This window comes from Pleurodeles waltl, chromosome 7 (assembly GCF_031143425.1).
Source record: "Pleurodeles waltl isolate 20211129_DDA chromosome 7, aPleWal1.hap1.20221129, whole genome shotgun sequence".
Taxonomy (NCBI): Eukaryota; Metazoa; Chordata; class Amphibia; order Caudata; family Salamandridae; genus Pleurodeles; species Pleurodeles waltl.
Genome location: NC_090446.1, coordinates 1,338,066,964 through 1,338,082,728, shown reverse-complemented (window position 1 = coordinate 1,338,082,728; position 15,765 = coordinate 1,338,066,964). Strand labels below are relative to the sequence as shown.

At 39.8% G+C, this 15,765-nt stretch overlaps 1 long non-coding RNA gene across 1 annotated transcript in view; it reads left to right on the top strand.

Annotated features, from left to right (window-relative positions):
- LOC138246269 (uncharacterized) overlaps positions 1 to 14,035 on the top strand; it is a 99,573-nt gene extending 85,538 nt beyond the window's left edge. The window contains exon 3 of the long non-coding RNA XR_011194256.1: positions 475 to 14,035. This is a non-coding gene — a long non-coding RNA (uncharacterized lncRNA). The remainder of the gene's footprint in view (positions 1 to 474) is intronic.
- The last annotated feature ends 1,730 nt before the right edge of the window (positions 14,036 to 15,765 follow it).

Sequence of the window (15,765 nt, the reverse complement as noted above, 5' to 3'; positions counted from 1 at the left end):
CCATGCCACTAACCTTTAGCCATGCTGAACAGGAGCTACACTGGTGTGCAGTATGACAAAACAAAGCCAGTAGCTATTATATGAGCGAGACCTATTGGTTTTGCCAGTGCTTGTTTAATAGATGGTACATTCCTCCTCTCAATTGCCCCTGCCTTTATTCAGGTGAAATGCACCACCCTGTTAGTGTAAAGAGGCCTGTGAAGTCAAATAACTACATTTAAAAATGTCAAAGTCCAATTCAACAGAATTTACCAGTATTATTTTTAGACTTCCTCTAAAGATATGATTAGGCTCCTGTTACAAGCATTTCAGAGCTGTGTAAAGCTAAACGTGAGCACAGTATATGCTCTGAAGTTGGAGAACTGCACCATATTGTCTTTTTTTGTCTCAAGTTATTCTCTATAATCCACAGAGCTGTATTTTTTGCGCCAGTAAAAGTGACTCAGTTTGCTTTGTTTGGATTTCTTCCCACAGACCATTCGAGGAAGCAGCAGATTCTTCTCTCTGTGGAAGAAGGAGAAATTTCTAGCTTATCCTGTAACTTCGCTGGACAGAGGCGAGTTCTGTCCTGTATGCTGCTAAGATGACGCTGATTGTTCTCTGGCTCAAGAGATCAGAAGGAACTATAAGACAACCCACTTCCTCGACCTGTGGACAGAGCGATAGAAGGAAACTACAGCATAGACCACTTGCCCCTGCAACACTATGTTTTTTTCTAAATACTTTACTGTTATACCGGATACAAAAGGGAATATTTATGTAAATGTATCTTGTGGAAAGATCATTCAGTTTGTGGAATTACACTTTAAATGTAGCAGCAACATATTTTTGGACATGGGTAGAATGATCAATTGATTCAGAAGTCCTGTTCCTTAAAAATTGAAGAGATTGAGGTGGGTAGTTGTGTGAGTGAGTTGGTAGTTTCATAATGCACTAAGGCTGAGGCAACTGCAGAGGGGTTGGTGAGGATGAACCCATGTCGTATTGGTTGTCACCTAAAGTTCAGAGAATTATCATTGGTGTGCTAATCAAGCTGCATTCGTTTGATCAAGTGAAGACATTTCCCCGTCATTCAGGTTGACATAGCCAGAAATAAATCACTCCTAGGAATGTTGCATGATGATATGAACATCAGTTAACCTCTGTGTCAGGCAAAAAAAAAAAAGAAAATATACTTTCAGAGATGTGCTTCCCCACTTGAATTCACCTTTACGTTTTTGGAAATCACAAGCCTTTCCAGACTTTTACCATGAAAGCTGCACCAGGCGCAGATTTCAAGTGGCACTTTAGTCTATGGGCATTTCTGCAATGTGGAATTGTGCAAAGGCACAGAAGCTGTGCAATTGCACATTAGTTTTAATTTTTTTTTTCTCAAGCGGGAAACATTTAATCTGATAAGAATCCCATACCTATTCAGTTACCTTTCACACACTAGAAAGCTATTTGATCTTATCTCTTTGACAGGTTTACATTTTCAACAATTTCCAGGGACGAAGGGAATTATAAATTCATTTATGAATGCTCACAATCAGAGGTGTTTGTGTTCTTCTGGCATATTTAGGGGGCAAACCACATCTTGATCAACACTGCACACCTCTTGCGTGGGCTTTATTCCTTCCTAATATCATGCATCTGTGCAGTAATATCAAATAAGAGTAACGGGATCTAAGCCTGCAGGGTCACCTTTGTGAATTTCTTGAAGGAGTAGATCCAGACATTTTAGGATGTAATAGTATTTTTATGACTGAACATACTTTTGAGAATTGCATGTATACATCATGAAAACCCCTTTATCTTGTATTGGTTCATGTACTACTTGTTTTGCAGTCTAGCTATTAATCTAAGGACTTGTAGCTAAAAATTCTGGAATTTTAGGTGACTTGCTTCTTTTTGGTATCGTTTAAGTAAGGTCGGAGTTTTTTTTGCAGGTGTCCTATCATTAGGATTGAGCCATGCTTTTCCACCCAGGACCTTCTCAGTACTGTCCAACTTTGCTTATGAACAGGGTAGGACCACAGCAACACTCACCAGTTTTGCACAAATTCACTCGTTGTTGCTGAACATATTGTTATACTTGATCCTTATTTGCCGCACATTTTACGCTGCTTGCTTTCTATTCATTCTTTGGCTACGTGTGAAAGCACAGTTTTCAAGACCTTGCTGTTGGTTTTGAAGGCTACGTCTTGTTAATACCCAAGCCTGCACATGTCCCTTTTAAGTCTCTCTGCTTCTTTTATTTTATTATTTATGGGTATTTTATAGCATAAGCATTTTGGGATGGATATATATATATTCAGGAGGAGACCTGGGTAGGCTTCCTGAGGTCACACTTCAATCGGCAGTCTGCGTGCCAGCCCGCAAACCTGATGAAAGAAGGTGTTGTGTCTACTAATCGGTCAGGCCGTAGCGCTTCTGCATCAGCTGGCAATTGCCTGCTAGAACCCTGGCTACCCAACACAACAATAATGAAGTGGCAAATCACAAAACATAGGAGGGAGGGGGCCCTGGGTTCAAACGGCATTCTGCCAGTCCTCTTCAAGCAAGATGCAGAGAACTGGGCAGAGACCATGGATCCTCTTTCTCGAGAAATCATACTTTCAGAGAAACACACAGTTTCTTTGAAAGGCTCAGTTATCTCCCCATTGTGAATGCAGTTGACATTGATGCAAAATAACTTGCAGGTATGTTGCTTGAAGAATTACAAGCCTGTGCATCGACAAATGCAATCATTCCATTCAACCAAAAAGGCTTTTCTAAATCTACAGGCACATTAACCAATATCTGGGCCATAGCAACACTCCTAGACAATGCAAGATGCTCTAAGCAGCCTTTCCCCTCTGCTTTATCCATTTCAGGGCTGCATTCGACAATATTGACCGGGCCAGGCTTTGGAGGACTGGCACTTGGAACATTCCACAGCCACTTCTAGACTAATATTACTCCATTCAGATACCTGGGTACAGGTAAAGTAGGGTGTGGGCACGCATCTGTTCAGGCAAATTCCAACCACCAAAGGATTAAAACTGGGGTATGTGCTCGCCCCACGCTATTCAATCTTTATATGGCCAACTTAACATACAAACTTGAATCTTGCAATTCACAAGCCCCTAGACTAGGGGGGCAGGGCACTCTCCAGCCTACTGTAAGCTGATGACGTGGACCTGGCTAGACCGAGCTAGGTGGGTCTTCAACATCTCCTTAATGCAATACAGATTTATGAAGTAGAGAATTTCTTGGAAGTAAACCTCGATAAGACAAAAACAATGACCATCAGCAGCGGAAGTAAAAAACCTGAGTCTAGTATTTAGGGAACACTCAAATCCAGACTGCTGCTGAATATAAGTACCTGGGGATAATTATTGACAAGGCGGGCCAATTTGCCACTCAAAGAGAAGAGATCAAAATAAAAGGGATGGTATTGGCAGTAACCTTTAAGAACTTAAAATCGAAACTGACAGGCCTGACTTGGGAACCTCTTCTCAGCGTGGTTCAAGCCAAAATATTACAACAATCGCTTATGGAAGCGAAGCACTGAGATTCTAAAATATTGGACAGCGCTCTAGTTAAGATCTACAGAACCGTGTTCAGCATCCCAAGCTACGCTTCAGCTGCAAAGATCTGGTTGGAAGTCTGCTTAACAAAGTAGTCTCTGATGAGGCAAGGAGCTTACTTAGTTTGCTGGCATAAGATCAGGAATGCCGCCCCCAACACATTGAACCATCTACTGTGGCTAGAGCTGCAGCACAGATGTACATCACCAGCCAGAGGTTTTCTCCTAGAATCACTTGCAAACACTGGGTTGTCCTAGGCTTGGGACATCCCCACCAGTCATGATGTCTTTAAGAAACTGGCCTGGAGGACAACTAAAAGCCTCTCACTGGTGGAAGATAAAGCTATATTTGCAGGAAGCCGCCATGCCTGGATGGCGATCAATGGCTATCGCAGTCTTTGTCCCCAAATACACTTCAGCCAAGGTTACTCTAAATATACAAAGGAGACATTTTTTAAAATATTGTCTCGGCATTTTACTGTCCATGCTACGTCTCCCCCCTTGGCAGAGGAAACAAATTCCAGCTAGTTGTCGTTTGTGCGGACACAGTTATGGAGGATCTGCTGCACTTGCGTAGCACTTTCGCATAACTCAAAATAGACAAGGTCAGTCTGCTTAAAACACACTTTATCTCATAACAAATTCGAACATGGAGCCAGCTGTCCTGGCCTGTTTCAGATCAGAGGACCCACAGTTGAACTGCAAACCAGTGACATTTTTAGAGTGGATAGGGAAGAAATTGCAAAAACTTTCCTGATCAGTATCCCCTGCACTGTCAGTCATGGCAGATGGGGGACGAACCGCACTTGTTAGACAAGCTTCCACAAGAGACACAGCAAGAGATTTTCCTTCACTTTCATTTTAAGGATCAATTGCATTTAGCACTTTATGATGCTATCCTATCCTACAAGTAAGCATGGTAACTTGGCACCTCCAGGGAATAAGGCACACACTGCAACATCTTGAGCATTGATAGGCCCACTTCCTGTCTGGTTACAGAACTTGGCTTTTCCCCCTTTTTTAAAAACAAGATAGTGCTGCTTAAACATGCACTTTTTAATCATGGTTTTATTACATTTTAGCATTTTTCTATGATTTATTGTGTATTGCACTGGTTTTTAATTAACTATGCAATTAAATAATATTACTTAGCCACAGTAAGTGCAGCTGATTAGCTGTGTTATCATTGTTAACTTTGGATTTGCTCACAGAAATAATGTAGGCACAAGTTTAGAGTGGACTGTTGCTGCTGGAGCAGGTCCATAGTTGAATTACATGAGTGGTCTCGGACTAGAGTGACACAGTGGACAGTAATGTGGTCGGAACCAATGCCTGAAACTCGTTTAAGCATTCCACAAGTCACGTTTTGGTTTCCCCGGTGCATTTCTACCTACATACAGATGCCAATAAACACATTTACTCAGTTTCCGAAATACCTCTGTCAGCATCTAGATGTTCTTACAGAAAGAGTTTGTATATTCATTCAGCCAACAGATTTGATTAACTGCTAAAGTTTGTGGCTTCTGCGATGTCTGAGATTATGGGGATGGAGAAGTCCTATATCTCCATTGATGTCATCAGTGATGAAAAGTCAATAGGGGTGTCATGATGATTTTATTTTAATGTAATACATTAGTTTATAATTCGTCAACTAGAACTTAATTTAAAAGTTTATTTCAGTGAATAACAACCTAATGGAATTTGCTCCCCACAGACTTCAGTGCATGTTGGCACAGAGCACATATCCCACTTGCCTAATGCAGCAGGCTTTCGCATTTTTGCCTTGTCACAAGGCCCTTAATGGTCGATTTGCAGCTTACAAATCAGAAGAGACAACTGGTGAATTTCAGCTTTTAATAGTTTTTCAACTCATGAGCTAGGTTACATGCGGGCATTGTTTTTTCAATATTACAGGGATTGTTGACAAGTCAGAAGTGGTCGCTGTTGAATCGTAGCTGCTTCTTTTACTTCTTTATGAATTGAGCCAACACATCAACTGGCACCTTACAATTTCTTCCATGTTAAGGGCATTGTTCGATGTCCCTAGCTTATGCCCTGCCCCTATGTTGAATGTCTTAGATACAGTATTTATTTTTTCTCTATTTTTTTTTTTTTTTTTTTTTTAATGTTTTGAAATGTAAGTGTTACCTTCCGTGCTATTGGCATGAAATAATTCAGCCTTACTGTTGACTTCCATGCCTGTTAGCTTTTCTTTGTGAATTGCTATTCTCCCAAAGTATGTGTGAATTATGTGTTATGTTTTGCTATGCAGGTTTGTAGAGCACAGCATTCAGGGCCGGCTTTAGCACTGGTGGCGCCTAGTGTGACAGTCTTTTTGGCGCCCCTCCCACCCCATGACCACCTCCTTGGATTCCCTCACTACCACTCCGCAAATGTGCCCCTCATCTCTCCATAGCCCCCCTTTCACATATATTCATTTTAAAGCGCTTGCAAAGGCTGGATTTACTAATCCACTCAGTTATCCACATAAAATACAGTTCTGTTCTTTGCAGCAGGCACTTTAACCCTCTGTGCTACTTTAGGGCGGGTTAAAACTGCCGCAGGGCAAAACTCCGATCTCTCTATCTCACAGGAACATTAATCACAAGAGGTATATTAACATTTAAATTGCTCCCTGAAGGCTGGACGCACAAACAACTTTTCAACAGGTGCTTTTGAATCACAAAATACATAAGTTATTGCTAAACACAGCACCCCCCCTGAGGTCAGCCCCCCCCCCCCAATCCAGGCCAGAACCCGGTGTGGCCACACTCCTCACACTGCCCTAAAGCTTGTTCTTCACACACATTCCCTACATTCGGCCCATGTCCGTCTGTTGATAAAATAACAAAGAAGTACTTCCATAGTAGTGCATGGTCACTGGAGCGTACATTGAGCCGTGGAGGCACATTGGTACCATTTATGAAAATTATTTTTACCCTCTTGTAGTCAGGCCTTGTCATTATACAGGAAAGGTGTCATTACTATAGCTGCAGTTGATACTTCCAGCACCACCTGTGCCAGTGGGCATACCAGATCAAACAACCCTCACACTCTGGAATGACATTGAAGAAACCAATTAAATTAAATTTAGCGCCTCACGGCCTAATCCGTGGTAAGAAGCTGTTTACAACTGCTACAACCCAATACACTACAGATAGAAACTGGCGAGATGCAGTTTAAATATAGCTCGTGGTTGCAAATCAAGTGTCTGCTTGTTTCAATGGTCTTGCAATACAAGTGTTAGGTCTAACAAGTTCAGCACAAGTCAAGAGGTTACTCGTTACTGACATTCATGTATTTATTGGTATTCTGAGATATAGAGCCACTTCATTTGTCCACAGGTTAGGTGAAAGTTCCCTGAGCTTCTCAGCCCTTTTGGAGTTTGGTGTTTTACCGTCATAAGAAATGCTTAGAACACATAAAATTATACACATTTTCTCCAGTGAGCAAACTTGAAATGTGAAAGAAGGGTAGACTTAATAGATTGCAATCTCCAGCACACTACAACTCAATTTCCCATCTTTTTTTGAGGCATTATCATTTGGTACGAGTTATTCAGCAATGCATTTTAGTTTGAAAGTGTGTTCTAAGGTTTTGTACCCGCACAGCAAGTATTGGCTTTTTAAGTCCACCGTGTGGCACTTACTAATGGAAATTAGGTTATTGTATTGTAGTTGAGTTTGATGTAGTGCTCCATGCATATGACCCTTCATTGAAGGATATCAGTCGATGGGTAGCATGCTGCACTTGTTCACTTTGTGCTTGCCCTTGACCCTGTACAGCACTACCTTTTTGGCTAGCAATACAGTTTACTCGTAGGGAGCTATCTTTATTGATGGCATGATAGATTACTGATGAATCAAAACAATATTATTGACTATGAAACTGTTATATTAAAATATATAGTTACATGTCTCTTTTTTTTAATAGTCATAAATGTTACATACTCATATGTTCTATTCAATGTACTTAAAGCTTCCCCCTGTTCCCCGTAAATAGATTTTTGATATAGGGGAAGTTCCCTGAAAGTTGAAGTTCATTCAAAATTCAAATGCCCTGTTATAAAGAAACAAATAGAGCTACAACCAACATGTATTTCACAGTAAACTGAGCGCTTCTTCAGGGTTGTGAAAACAAATATAGAGATTGCAATCAATGACACATATCATATTGATAATAATCCTTGACTTAGGTACATTTAAATTCCATTCTCACCATTGACATCTCCTAAGGAGATTATTCCTTCTTATGTACATGTTCATTATATTAAGCCAATACTGTTAAAAATCCATCCAAGAAATACATAGTGCACAGATATATTACAATAATTGTTCAATTGTTCACAGTGTCGAATAATTTGAGTTGATTAGTGGGAGAGGTTTAGAGTAAAAATTATAATCACCAGTGTTTCCATATGCATTCTCATGTGAACATATTAATCCTTTTTTTTAGACCTCAAGATCATATTGAATTCCTCTATAAAGGAAGTACCTATGTAATACTATACTAGCATTATTGGGTAGTACTCTAATATATACATATGTGGGTACTACTATAATATAATATGTTTTAAGGTCCCCAAAATTTAACTTGTAGTGATGCTGAACTCATTCCATCTTATTCTGTACACTCAGATAGTTGTTTGTTATCCAGACCGATTCCTTATCTTGTATTTGAGGTTTTAGTTCATTAACCATCTAGTACTATAACCTTTCTTATCTCAAACGAAAAGGGAAAATTTGTACGGATCCTAAGATGACATGTAAAACACCGGTCCACTCTTTTGGTAGATCACTTATCTTTCAAATCACTGTTAATTTGATTTCTCAATATTCAAAATGCTGCTTGGTTTTATTTGCCTACAAAATTAGAAATTTTAATCCTGTGGGACCTTATTGTTTTTTATCGCACTTGTAGGGCATACATTGCAAACATACGGATCTCTAAGCACAACCAGCGGGCAGAGTATCACAGAGTCACTTTTATGTTTATAGAATGCATTAAGTTTTGCTGAAAACACTAGATGTCATTATTCAGGCATTATTTAAAACAATTTTGGCATAGTTAAGTACCTTTTGCACTGGAGGACAGTGCACTAGAAAAAAAGGGGAGCTCTAAGCTGGCGAGTCCTACTTCCACCATGGCATGGGGGAAATCTCACATGGTGTGTGTGTGATGGGTGGCCGTACCTTAGCAGAGGCAAGCTGCTTCCCTCCACCAAGGGTTGAGTAAGGTCATTAGCGTAGAAGCATTATTCATTTGCTCAATTTATGGCTCACAACTTCTTTACGCCATTTTTTCCAGCCTCCCCTAACGGGGGAATGCCCCAATTGCATACATTATGCCTGGGCCAGGCATAATGTAGCGCAAAGTGTTACAAAGTGGCGTAATGCATGCATTGCGCCGCTTTGTAAATTTGGCACTACTATTTTGGCCTTGTTGGGCCATATTAGCGGGGGGTAAAAGACGCTAATGTGGCGCAAGGAGGTGCTAGGGGCTCTTAAATCAGCCCCTAGGTATCTACAAGAATATGTTAGTATACACAGTAGAAGACGGTTGTAGCTTTAATTGTCTTCAGTGTACTGGAATGTTAAGAACGGTTCAGTGTTTATAGTGTATTGAATTCTAATGTATGTGTCATTTTAAGATATTATTATGTCGAAAGTAGTTATGTTTTGGAGCATGATGTTTTAATCTCTTACGATTTAAAGACCTTAATCTATTGGCCAGTATCTAATATGTCAGTTATTATGGTATGTTTCAAGGTATAAAAGTGGTTTCATAGAATTTGTCACAGTATAGTAACATAAATGATATTGGTAAATGATTATATTTACAGGAGAATGCATCTTATTTATAAAGCATATCAGACTTTGGAGGACAAGGCATGTGTGCTATGTTTTTAGAAAAAAGTTCCTCTTTTCTTTCAGTGCATCACATACATTAAAGAATATTGTATGTGTCAGCATATGGTATGTGGTAGAGGATATTCTATATTTCAAAATGTTATGGATCGGACCATGTTGCAAGTTTCCGGTGGATGGTATATATATGTTACAGGTGTGTGCATATAATATATATATATATATATATAGATAGACATGGTATTGGGAATATTGTGTATCTCCGTTAATATTATGCGGATGCAGTTGGGGTATTGTATGTTTGATAACAGATCATACTTTGGAGGACTTTGCATGTATGCTGTTTCTCGAAGGCTACTGAATATTTCAGACTGTATTATACATATGTATATTTACCTTGTACTGCAGTACAGTTTGGTTACTTAGGTGTGTATGTAATGTGTTGGAGGATGGTATTATCTTTCTTATTGCTAAGGCAGTATATAACATTTTGGAAGATATTGTAGAAGTGATGACGCAGTGTATGCTGTCGCCCAGTTTTGTAGAAAGCGTTAGAAGGAAATGTGAAGTGAGATTAATTCATTCACGAGTAAAAGTACCATGAATTTTAAGGTGCACCATGTGGCATTAATCATGCATTGCAATAACTTTGGTGTCCCCTACCATGTCTGGTCTACTGATAAACTGCTAAAACTAATTAGAAATAGGGATAGACATTTTGACTTTTTGAGAGCTGAACATCATCCACAGTATTCATAGAATCATGCACAAAACAGCACAAAATTGTTAAAATTCTTAATATGCATAGAAACCCCGCAAAAGGTCCATGAAATAATCAACGTGGCTGCTGACCGCAAGGGTGCTCAAGCGTCCCAAATTGTTATCAGTCTCAGCAAAATTTACCGATATACCACATGTCCCGGTTTTCATTTAAGGACCACTGAAGACAGAGAGAGGCACATTTTCATGTGTTGCAGTGCAGGCAAAGATAGCAGCCAGTAGCAGGAAGAAGTTTAACCTATATATTGTTTTTAAAAGTTGCATTTAATTCTTTTAGTGCCATATTGCCTGTGTTCTTAAGCATCGTCAGTTAAGTCATTCTATGTCCTACAATTGATGGAAAATTGTTGTCTGCCTGCTCTGTTTGTTTAATATTCCGGTTTTTGGGTTTTACAGTCTAGTCACCCTACCAACAAGGTACTTCCTGACCATTTATTCTGCCATAAATGAATTGGTGGAAATACCTTCTGCTGCCTCACACACTTACAAACATTCTGCTGGTGATTTAGCTATTTGAGGCCCATTTATGTAAATTCACTGAAAGAATGAACCTTGTCAATAACAGGGACATTTAACTGTAAGCCTGGGCTATTATGTGTCATGGTAGACTGTCTCTCAGGTTGTTTCTCAAAGTGTGAAATGTGTTTGAAGGTTACTTAGGTTCCTGTTATTAAGTCAGAGTGTAGTATTTGCAGACTGATGTGTATTGAAGTATGTAATATATTTTAAAGAGAGACACACAAATAGTGTTGAGACTTTTTACCAAAAATGCTATGAATTACAGTGCTGTGTAAACAGTAGGTAGTGGACATGACATGTGACTGACTCAACCATGATATGAGAAGCAACTGGCTATTACTCTTTGGCTGACTGGAAAGTTATTTAGGTGACTGAATGAAGGAATGATAAAACTCATAGACCAACTGTTGCAGAGTGAACCATCTTTTGGTGCTAGGTGATTGGAGGTAACTGAGATTGTCATGGACATGATTCGCTACTCCGAGTGGATAGTGGAAGCTCAGATCGGATAGGTTTTTATAAAGCTCTGTGAATTAAGTACATTAAGGAAACAGTGATGTTTTAAGGATTTTCCTAAATACTATGATTAAATATGGGGTTAATCTTCTGTGGAAGAAGATTCCAAAGAAAAGGAGCCTGAACAGAAAAAGTACAGCCATTGGAGAATCTGTGACAGAACTGAGGCACAACTGAAGAGATAAAAGCAGTAGGGCAAAGATGTCCAGCAGGAGTATTTTTCATATAGAGAGTGAAGTACAATAAACAGTTCTTTAAATATCACCCTGTTGTGCACAGGAAACCAGTGAAGCCCATGCAAGATGGATAACAGTTGTTGTGGAGGGCCTGTCGCTAATCTAGCTGCCTGATACTCTATTACCTGAAGTTTATTAAGAAGTTACTTTTTCATTCTTAGATACAAGCTGTTAAAGTAGTTCAGACAAACTCTTATATTGGCAGGTATACACTGCTGTTTGCAATCTGAGGGAAGCAAAGGTAGGGGTGTTAAGGCATCTTAGAGGAGGAGAACACAATTATATTACTGCTGCATAGATTTGGTAGTCCATCTCCAGTGTAGGCATCTAATTTGACTCCAAGGCTTTTGACACTAGTTGCCACTGAAGGACATGGCCCAAAGACTAGAGGCGAGATGAGTTGCCCAGGGAGCTGCTTACAACCAAAAATCATGATGTCAGTCTCGTCTGTGGTAAGCTCCAACCAGTGGGTACTTATTCACTTATGAAATCTACAAGACAATTTACCCGTAAAACATTATCTCTAGGGGTGTTACTCAGTCTCAGCAAGAGCTATCATCTGCACAAGTGTAGATTCTAACGCCAATGGCATCAAGGCAGCTAAATGTCTCATATAGATATTAAAAATATAAGTTTGTGGTGGAGAGCTCAGTTGTTACGGAGGAACTTCTTGTCACCTATTTGATAGAAAAACCGCACAAAGCAAGCAAGTATGATGTCTTGAATTCCAATAGCCGAAAGCTGTATAATAAGAATTTGGTGGCCCATGGTGTCAAACAGCCAGACAAATTGAAGTGCTACTACGGCCTGTGTCTGCTTCTAAATGCAGATCATCCACAACTGCCAGTAAAGGCTAGTTCCAAGCTGCGGTTGGGATGTGATCTGATTTGAGCCATAGTCTCAAGGTATTGACATAGAAGCTTTGCAATACAAGACTAACATTTTTTGCTGCAGATGAAAGAAGCGTGAAAGGACTTAGTTGGATGGTAATGATGGATCAAGCAAGATCAGATTTTTTAGAAGAGGAATAACAGTGGCTTTCGATGGTTTTTAACTGTATTAGAAAAAAAAACAACATAAACAGGAGTAAATATTGTGAGAAAGTGGCACTATCAGAAGCCCGAAGCTCTAAAAGGTTTATAAGAATGTGGTTCATTGTTGATGAAACTGAATCATTATTGGAATCCAGGGACCCCCCCGAGTCACTACTGAAAGCTGGGGACCTAATCTGTTAATATTATTTAATTTTCTAAGCAGCCGCGGACCCCCTGAGGAGGCTTCGCGAACCTCCAGGGGTCCCTGGACCACAAGTTGGGAACCACTGACTCACAATAAAAGATGCACAGCGCAGGGTCATAAGATTGCCATAGCTTCACTCTTCGGGGCACCATTTTTCTTGTCCTGGTGTTTCATTTGAGAGATGAATGCATTCTAGGAGATGGACTCTCAGATTGCTTTTGTTGAACCAACTGGACAAATAATAATGTTTTTTAACAGAAACCCTTTGCTGTATATGGTATATACCGAAGTAGCAATCCCACAGAGGCAGGACTACCTAAGAGCCTTAAAAATAACTTTTAAATAAAGAAAATTGCAAATATTGTAACAAGTATCCAATATTTATGATTCCCACTGAATCTGCTTATAGTATCTTTGCACATGCCGATGCACAACTGGAAATAGAGGTGAAGAACAGTATTGTCAAATTGAAAATACTAAGCTGTTGACTAACACTGTGCCTTAGCCTGCTATCGTTATGTTTACCAACTCGGCAACAAGGATGACTGCATAGCAGTCAATATCTGTTTCTTAGATTGTTTTAGGAGTCTAACAAATATGGTAGATGTAATTGAACTGGCAGTGCTTCTCCCTTGATAAAGCTCACTTCATTAACATTAGTACATCCACACCTGCTGCCTTGGAGATGTCATTCACGGTGCAGGAACCTGTAGAATCACATTTTTAAAATCCACTTTATTGGTCTGTTGGTGCTACCACTGGTTTCATCAGCATTTCTCGCTTTGTGCGTTAGGGTCCAAAGTGAGAACATTGGTCAGTCCCGTAAATTGGTTCAGTGTATGACATGGATGTAGCTCTTCAGCAAAAGGGTCACTTGCTTGTCAAAGGGTTCAGGCTGCAAGCCTCTGGTAGAACTGGTAACTGAAACCACCAGGAATATTTGCCTCAGCCTTGGTTAATTATGAGGGTTGTGTGTATAAACTGGGGGTAACGCGTTTCTCCTATGTGGCAACAGTAAACCAGAAAAATATTGTGCATTCTTTGCATGCGGGATGATCGAGCGTATAGATATGTTTCTACGTTGGGCGAGAAGTATTTTATAAAAGCAGTTTTTAGACAGTAATATGTAATGGAACCAAAAACATTTGCATTTCAAATTCAAGTGGTGTGACAGTGATTTCCTTTCTTTGTACATTGTATCAATAGTTTCCAATGTTTCATTGTATGCATCATTTAATTTTCCAAGTTATTAATAGGTTGTGTTTTTCTTTTCAACACTGCTGCTTCTGAAAGCTTTACTTTATGGATCAATAAACACTTCTGCTAAAAGCGTTGACCCCTGTTTTGCATCTTCATTCTACAGGTTATAGCAGGCTGTTAGGGTAAAGCAGGTAAAAGGGGAAATACGTCCTCACTAACTAGTGACCCCTTGAAATATTGATACTTACTTGGTGCAAAAGCAGCAGACCCAAGCTCACTCGCAATGAAGGCCAAAGTGATTAAATCGCGTGTGGCGAACCATTTCGTATCTGAAGTGAGACATCATAAGAGCTCCAACAAAGAAGGTGGTACATACACAGATTCCAGCACTGTTAACGGCGTTGCCTGTGACCTCTAGTTGCATGGAGTAATTTCAAATCATAAAAAGTTGTAATATAAATAATAATTCCACTCCATATGAGCACCGTTGGATCTGTTAGGTTTACCTTCTCCTGTTCATGGTTGCCAGACTTATGGTTGCTTACTTAGTCCCCCTGGTCTTTTCAATAAAGCACTACGTTCTGTCATGCTAGATCATGGTAAAAAAGACGAACTGGCTTCCCAGGAAATAGATGAATGGAAGTAGGCAATGTCTTCTTAAAAGCAGACTGGCATAGGGATGTTTGTTGGCTTTGAGCTCGCATCCTGTGGTAAAGCAATTCCCCAAGTTATCTCTCTTCACTGCAGGCAGGCATCAGATGCCACACCCCGTTTGACTCCAATACATCATACCAAATCTCACAGGAGCTGACAATATAACAAAAGGCATACGCACATCTGCTTCTTATTCAGTGAAGGGCCCACGTCACCTGCAACTTTGATATTTTTGTTAGCTCGGAGCAGACTAAGGGGGTTATTCTAACTTTGGAGGAGTGTTAATCCGTCCCAAAAGTGACGGTAAAGTGACGGATATACCACCAGCCGTATTACGAGTTCCATAGGATATAATGGACTCGTAATACGGCTGGTGGTAAATCCGTCACTTTTCCTTCACTTTTGGGACGGATTAACACCTCCTCCAAAGTTAGAATAACCCCCTAAATCCAGTTTGGGGCAATCCTTTTATGGTGCAGATGTCTGATTTTTGCTGACTAAGTTCCAACCACCACCCTTTTGTGTCTCTAGGGAGCCCTTCTGCTAGCCATCACCACTATGAAGAAGACGAGATGATAGTTGTGCACATTCTATGTCCTACACCTGTGGCATTAACTTCAACCCCATGGCAGGTGTAATTCTGAGATCAAAGAGATTTAAAGTCTGTTTTATCTTGAGCTGGCCTATTTGAGTTCATAGACAGTAATTCATTCCGCGTGATCCAGAAATATATGCATTGTTCATTGAAAAAACTGGACACTATACTAGACTCTAAATGGTGACAATCCAGAAGCAGGAATATTTGTATGCAATTGGAGAAAGTTGATTGTGTAAGGAGGGCTCCTGTGCAAAAAATAGACTATCAGTCAAGCAATGGTGTACGTAATTCATGTAATTTTTGGAGTTTCAAGTTAAGCTTATGTGGAATTTCACCAGTGTGCCACTTTGATTAATTGCGCCACTGTTCATGTTCAAATTGTAGCACATGACTGCAGGAGCAACAATAACGCGAGTAGCTGTGGTTTGCACCATTGGTGTTTTTCTCACTGTTTTTTCCTGCTAAATGTATCCTTGCATCAAAAAATGAACTAATATAAAGTGGTAAATGATTAATTTGCATATAGCATAATTACACATACTTTTGCATAATTTTGTAAACATTTGAAGTAAATGTGCGAAAGCAAATTGCATAAGTTTCACACAC